At 26.5% G+C, this 8,497-nt stretch overlaps 1 long non-coding RNA gene across 1 annotated transcript in view; it reads right to left on the bottom strand.

Moving 5' to 3' along the window:
• The window catches only part of LOC111623211, a 44,092-nt gene extending 38,036 nt beyond the window's left edge, over window positions 1–6,056 (bottom strand). Inside the window, exon 1 of the long non-coding RNA XR_002756411.1 lies at window positions 5,922–6,056. This is a non-coding gene — a long non-coding RNA (uncharacterized LOC111623211). The remainder of the gene's footprint in view (window positions 1–5,921) is intronic.
• Window positions 6,057–8,497: the final 2,441 nt, after the last annotated feature.

An 8,497-nucleotide genomic window follows, 5' to 3' on the forward strand; every position in this document is an offset into this window, starting at 1 on the left:
AAAATATTCTGGAAAATCAATTGCTTTTAATTTTAATTTTTGATTACTTTAGAAGTTATTTATTTGAATTAATACATGTGTAATTTACCCAAAATTCGTGTTTAACTTAACTGAATTCTGATATTTTTTGAATCAAATAGACTAAATCTATGCCAACATTTTTGAAATTGTTGTCCTTTATTGCATCTATTAAACTTCTTAAATTAATTTTGAGCAAATATAATAAAGTAGAGAAAATGTTGATGCTATTCTGTCGAAATTCAGAATATCCATAAAGATTTTAATATAGAATTTAATATTCAGAAAATAGTCTATAGGTTTACTAACTTATATATCGTATAAAATGTGGTAGCCATTGTCATATAATTTTAATTTTAAAATGTTGATCCAATACACTAAATTCTTCGACCGAGCTGTTTTGCCTGTTATCTAAAAAGCCTGATTCGTAGTTAAATGAACATAATTAACGAAAAATAGATAAATCTCATTCAAACTATTCATGAAAACTCGCAAGATCCAGATGGATTCAAACCAGACTCTTATGGCCTGGTAATCCAACAATCCATTACTACTTGATCTTATAAAATTCCAAAATATTATATACTTATATACATTAACTAGCTGATACCCGCGACTTGGCCCGCGAGGATTTTGCAAGCAAACCCCATTTATATTCAGTATTTCAACAACCATAGTAATTGTTATATAACACCTACCGCCGAGAATCAAACCGTTTTCAATTTGATCAATTTTCTGGAACGTGTACAATCGTTCTATAATCGAACCAATACGCAATAACAAATTCGAATTTAAAACGGCTCGAACATTTTTAAACTCGAAATAGATAAAAATATTTATAACAATGTCTGAAATGTTATTACTTTAATACACCTAAGTACTCGATGAAGACTAAATCCGCTCTCTCTCCCTCGAGGGGAAATTTCGAAAAATCCCTTCTTAGTGTGCGTTTTCATGACGTACTCTAACTGTGTACCAAATTTCACCTCTTTAGGTTCAGCGGTTTGCTCTGGACAATGATGAATCAGTGAGTCAGTCAGTCAGGACAAGCAATTTGATATATTTAGATATATATAGGCCTACATTATAATAATTTATACATACAGATATATTTAAAGAACATACAAACAGATATACGCACACAGACATAGGCTAGGCCTAAAATGTTTACCTTTGTACTTTTATCATCTATGTGTAGTTATTAAACATCAGGTATTAGTAAACAATATATATCTGTATACATTTTTGAATTATTATTCTATTTTATTTTCACAATTTTCAATATTTAATTAAATATTTACTTGTCAATTTAATTAAAAATTTTTTATTACGATTTAAACCTAGAAAGTTTAGCATTTTAACCTGATTTTAGTGTAAAATGTGTTCTAGATCAGGGGTATCCATCCCGCGGCCCAATAAACGTGTAAACAAAACCGACAAATGTTTTAATTTGTTTATTATTTATTTATTTCAACGGCATAAACTCAAAGCCGTAAACCTTTATTCATATTTTATTTTTGAGTGGAAAGGAAATATTTTCAAATACTTGGAGCTGTGTGAATGAGGAAGAATTACTAAATAAAGCTGGAGTTATGACTCAAAGGATTACAGACCCAAATTTGGGGAAAGGAGGGAAAGGACAAAAGATAAAAAGTAGTCAGAAAGGTTAAATAGATCTGCTGTTATGCAAGCATTGACCCTTAATTTTTCAACCTTTCTCACTTCTTTATCTTTTGTCCTTTCTCTCCTTTCCCCGCATTTGGGGGGGAATAATCCTTTAAGTCACAACTTCAGCTTTTTTTAGTATTCCTACCAACATTGCGAGATTTGGCTACACTGCGCCAAATGTGGCCACTTTTTTTAGTTTGACGTAATAAATATTATTTGGCGCTTTGGCTACTTTTTGGGCTCCATATTATTTATAAATATATTAGTCGAATAAAAATGCACTTTAAAATGGTTTTTCGTCGCTTTTTATAAATTAGAGACCCAAATAAAACAAATATTTGTTTTTCTCAAATAAATTTTCGTTTGTCTCTTTTATAATAAATAAATTTCATTTATTTATAAATATATTAGTTGAATAAAAATGCATTTTAAAATGGTGTTTCCTCACTTTTTATAAATTAGAGACCCAAATAAAACAAATATTTGTGTTTTTCAAATAAATTTTTGTTTTGTCTTCTTTATAATAAATGAATTCATTTATTTCTAAATGAAAATTGAAAGTGTCTGTAGAAGTAATTTTTTAAAATATCCTTATTCGTAATAAAGGTTTAATGCTTATTACTATAATCTAGACATGTTAATTCTTAAATATACTTGTAGGGGAGATCGGGGCAAGATCGGCATGTTAAGCTTTACTTACATTTTGTGTAATAAATACTGCTGTAAACTGAAAAAAAAGCTTTGCATATTGTCTATTGGAATGTTACCTTACTATAGAACTGGTTAAAATCAGTTTGGAAATAAAAATAATTAAAATAATTACAACTTTACAAGAAGAGNTAGAAAATGTATGAAAATTTTAAGAATTAACGTTTAATTTTAATTGATATACGTGGTATATACATTATCATCTAAAATGTAAATAATATAAATATCTAAGATTTATTTTAAGTATATTTGCATTAAGCATTCATAAAAGTATACTTTATATTATACAAAATATTTAAAATTTTTACTTTTTTCTCTATATTCTTAATGTGAATTAAATTAAAAGTATTTAAACCAAGTTAAAAATATATAATTTCTATTGAATATATCTTGAAAATATTTGAACATTAATAATTGGTCACGCCTAAGGCCAATAGTCTAGATTCTTGTCGAAAAATACATCTCTTTTTCCCATCTAGAATGTTGTTGGTCTAGGCTATTAGATGACGTATTATGTCTCTGCAAAGTTTTGCCGCTGTTAATTGGGAGAAAGGGGCCTTCAACTGAAATGTTTCAAGGATTTCTAACTAAATAACATGCCATAAATTTGTTCCAATGTTGTTTAACTTTATCCAATATGTACTGTATAAATTTTTTTTTTGTTATAAACACGTGTACGGTACGTAGAATAAGATGACGTTAAGCAGGGATGTTTGTCTTAATTTATGACATTAGTGAACAAAAACTAATTTAGTTCATTAACAAGATTTATTTAACGTATTTGACACGTAGAGATTCTAGGATAACTCTAAATTAAAATATAATAGCTCTATTAACGAAAGGGAAGGTTACATTAAGGGATGCTTTCTTATTTAACTCAACTAAAAGCGTTAGATCTTATATAATTATTTTAAACTTTTTGGTAATAGATTTGGTTAAGAAATTAAATACAGTGTGGCCTAAAAGTCAGTTAACCGTATTACACACATAAATGCTCAATTGTGTATGTAGTAAGTGTTTGAACAAGATAGTAACTTAACCTTTGCAATGTCTAACTGACTTTTAGGACTTCTATGTAGTTAAATATACAAGGTAGTTAAAGTATTTATATTTTAAAATAGTTTACATTATACTTTTCTGATTGGTTTTAAGCTTTTTGTCCGTGTATAACTATTCTTTAAGCTCAAGTTCTTGCTTAAGTGTTTTAGGACATACACAAATGGCGAGGCTTTTAAACTGTAGGAAATATTTTCGTTAACAAAATAATTATCAACACTACAATTTAAGTCTCGTCATTAATGTATGACAAGTCCTAAAACATTTAAGCAAGAACTTGAGCTTAAAGAAGAATAATTATATTATACCTACTGTAAAGAATGTAACACATGCTTACAACGAAACTAACTTGTGTAAAATTTATGTACACAGAACTACCAAAAGTCAGTTAAACATTGTAAAGATTAAATTAGTGTCTTATTCAAATACTAAAATGTTCAATCTTGAATATAAAAAATATATANATTTCGGTTGCATCTGAAGATGGCCTGCACGCTTGTGAACATGAATCATAGATAAAATGAAACATAAATTGCAACGTGTTTTTGTTTTAGAAAACTGGTGAAAATCACACACACACACAATATATATATATATATTGTGTGTGTGTGATTTTCACCAGTTTTCTAAAACAAAAACACGTTGCAATTTATGTTTCATTTTATCTATGATTCATGTTCACAAGCGTGCAGGCCATCTTCAGATGCAACCGAAATTCGAACGTATTTTAACTTGGCATTTAAACGACAGAACGTTCGAACACTTTTACATTTAAATTTAAAACAAAATACTAAATTAACAAATAAATAACAAAATAAAACAAAATATAATAAATGAACTAATACAATAACGATGTAAGTAATATAATAAAATAAAAAATAACATGTAAAATAAAATAAAAATAATAATGAAATAAATACACAAAAAATGCCTCTAAGTATAAGTGCAAATGCGGGCTAAAAATTTTTGTCTTTTAGTTTTTATTTTGTTTTAAATTTAAATGTAAAAGTGTTCGAACGTTCTGTCGTTTAAATGTTAAGTTAAAATACGTTCGAATTTCGCTTGCATCTGAAGATGGCCTATCATATTGGGTCGAAAACGTTAATGTTTGTTTAATAAACATTTCTCAGCATCAGGTGTTTGATGATTCATTAAGTATTTTAAAGACCTGAGTACGATATTTAGTTACTAAATATAACACCGTTTAACTGACTTTTGGGCTACCCTGTATTTAATTTGTTAACAAAATCTGTTATCAAAAAGCTTAGATATTGCTTCTGTTCGGGTTTTGAACACTTTTTTTTGAATGAACTTAAACATTTAATTGAGGATTATAATCGTCTCAATTGGGAGATATAATTGTAAATCTTAAATTCGTAAAAATGTTTCTCTTTTAAATAATTTTTAAAGTAGTTAATTACTGTGTTGATTCTTAATGTTATAACATGCACTATTAATTAACTAAATATTAAATCAAAAAAGCAAAAATCAATGCAAGTAATAATAACGTAGAGTATACTCTGAGCTAAAATCTTGTTAATTTAGGTATGGATCTAACGTCTACACTCATACAGACAAGAGAGAAGTAGAAAAGTATGCTAATTTATATTGCATTCCATATAACTTTCGTAATATATTCAAACGTACTGTACAGTACATAAGCTTTCAAATTATTATTAAGAAATGTTTATATTATACAGCATTAAAATTATAAAAATCACAGACGTTCTTACGTAACTATAAAATGTTATATTCTATAAATTATGGTAAATTTATTTTACATTTAATCTAAAGTAAACCTAAATAAGTTACCCAATTTAAAAAATTCTAGAATATCCGGAAACGATAAATCACAATTAATACATATTATTTTGTACGATGATTTAAATCGCATATTTATAAATGAAAGCATGTTTTTTTCAAAAATTAAAATTTTTAATTTATATTTTATAAATAAAGACATTTAGTTACAAACTATCACAAACAATTAAAATAAAGAAAATATCTTCTTAGTTAAATCGAATATTAAAAATAAGCTTAAATCATTTGTAGAAATAGACTTTATCGACCTTTACAACCATTAAAAGCTCATTAAACCTTAGAAATTGTCATTCGATTCATCGAAACTTATCACAGTATCGCGTCAATATCAACAAAGGTATGATTTACTGTTTAATTTTAAATTAATTGCAGATAATAAACTACACCAAGAAAGGTTTTATTTTTATCGATCTCTCGTATAAAAGACAATACGAGAACATCTGGATATCACACCTGCTTTTTAACTACGTATAGAAGATATCGTCACGTGATTGGTGATACCAATAACATAATTAATATAATGCTAAATACATGTACTAGATATTACACGCATGAATTATGAGCAATAACAGGTTTTTTCTTTCTTTTTTTATATATATACCAATAGCCATTTTCTATAGAATTTCGCTTAAAGTAAGTATCAAACTCACCAGGATATTTTCTTTCTATCAGTATATTGTGTGCTGATATCGATACGTTGTCTACAGCAAACTGCTTTCCGTCTGTTCACTTCGACTTCTACTCTGTAATAATAATTAACATGGCTTGTTTTTGGCACGCGAACTTACGTGGTTACAAGGCGTTAGAGAAGCTTGATTTTCAAGCTCTCCTATCTCATTTCTCTCTCTTATACTTAAATAATCTCAAGAGTGTAATCTTCTGAAACGACTATAAGAAAACATTAAACGTCTATCGGCATTCTAACAACTTTAATCAACCATAACCGGTTAAAAAAATATATTTTCTCCACGTTATTTTTTTCATTAACTCACTTATGTAAATTACAACTTACTTTTTTAACACGTGGATTATCATTTTTTTTAAATACTTTTATGAAATTTTTTTCTCTCCTATATAATATGTGTAAATTACTAACTTATTGTACTGTACAAACATATAATAAGATGGAACTAATCAATTTGTTGATCCCATCTTCGATTTCATCCTATGTTAATTTTGTCTGTTTTTTTCGAATGATTGTCATCGTTCTGTTTATGTATCTGAAAGAATTAATGATAGTGGCTTCGATACAATAGAATATATATTAATATTTTATATAAATAAAATTTACATATACAACGAAACCTGTCCAAAACCGAACCTGAGTACAGCGGAAGCTGCCAAACCGGAAAAAATATTAGGTACCGTGCGATTGCATCTTACACAGGTTTTACTGTAAAATAATCCTAAATACGTTGAGAAATTATAATAAAAAATGGATTAAAAATTAAAATTTACGCCTATATACACACGTGCTAGTAAGAAAATTAAGTAAAGTCCTTTTATAATTATCACTCCTATATTATGCACACAGTACGAACGTTTTCTGTAGATGGGAGTAATAGTGCTAAGAAATGTTTTCGTAATTTTCATTTTATTCTAACGTGTACAGTAAAAGCTTCCGTTTGGAAGCTTTCCGTTTTAAACAGGTTTTTTTTTCTTTAAAATGGGAAATCGCTCCGTTTCGAAGAATTTTTTCCATTTAGGCAGGTTTCTGTTTTATTCAGGTTCCTTTTGGACGAGTTTTTACTGTGATGTACAGTACTGTACAGTATTCACGTAAATCTTACATTTTCGGTATTTATTACACAAATTTTGAAAACTTTATTATAATATTCAAGAAAAAAATATAATTTTATTAAAATTCTATATAAATAGATAGTAAGTTTTAACTATAAGTTTTTTACAGAATTAATTAAATATGTAAACATTTAAAATTTTCGCATCAGGACAACTAAACTGTATTTTTAATAATTTTATTCTATGATTTTCATTAATACTAATGAGGTAATTCATAGAATTATACTTTATAATTCTATTCTTGAATTAATAGACTGATATTAACTTTAGAATGAATTATATGTACTGTACTGTACAGTACATGTACAAACATAAAAATTCCAAGGTTATATCACATCATGGTAGTACTGTATATAACGCGTATAAAAGTACAGTACTGTACCGTACATACAATTTTAGTACTGTACATATCTATTTTTATATTTCTTAATGATTCTTTGAACCATTATTATTATTATTATTATTCTGATATCAGTTCCATGAATACTAATAAACCTATATTTTAATGCATAAAATTATGTAATGGTATAAATTAATATTTGCTACAAAACCGAAGATTTCGTTATAAAAAAGTAAAATTAATATCATAAAGCGAATAAAATACATAACATTTTGATGATTTTACTTATGATAAATGAAAATTAAATAATGGTAATTGTTCATTTAACAACCATTGAACGTGCATAAACGATTGGAAACTCAATTAAGGTAGAGTACTGTACAGTTAATAAGCTAATTAATTATATAGTTTAATTAAATAAAATTTAATTATTTTTTATTAGATTCATATTATTTTATCTTTAATTTCGCATAGAATGTGTTAATTTAATTATTTTCCAAAAGAATTTAAAGAGAAAGGGGATTTAACATTATTGGTAGCTTACAAGAAAGATAAAAGATGAAAAATTCTTTCATTAATTTAAAAAATTCTGCCTTTATAATCTAAAATTGACAGGAGAGAACTTTTAAAAATTCCTTCACATATTAAGTTTAGATTATAAACATATATTTATTTATTAAAACATTAAAATATTTTCATATTTTCTATTTGAAATATCATAGTTGATTTCAAATGTGAAGAAAATTAAAATTTATCATTAATTTATTTTATAAGACATTAACATTTATTGTAATTAAGTTATATGTGTACCCCTAAAATTCCTATAAAATTCCCTTTCATATATTGACTAACAAAAGAATTTACTATAATATGTTAATATGTCAAAGTTGAATGCTAAACGACTTTACTATAATGTGCGACATACATAATACTTAATTAAATAATAATTAATAATCGTTTATTTCCGTAATTAATATACACAAGATAATGTTTACGACACGCAATTAAAATATAGCGCACATTATACCACACGCATAAATTTTAATAATGAGTGATTAACTCTGACATTAAATATAAAACTACACA

This window comes from Centruroides sculpturatus, unplaced genomic scaffold (genome assembly GCF_000671375.1).
Source record: "Centruroides sculpturatus isolate CEXI.00-Female unplaced genomic scaffold, Cexi_2.0 scaffold8, whole genome shotgun sequence".
In the NCBI taxonomy this organism is placed as follows: Eukaryota; Metazoa; Arthropoda; class Arachnida; order Scorpiones; family Buthidae; genus Centruroides; species Centruroides sculpturatus.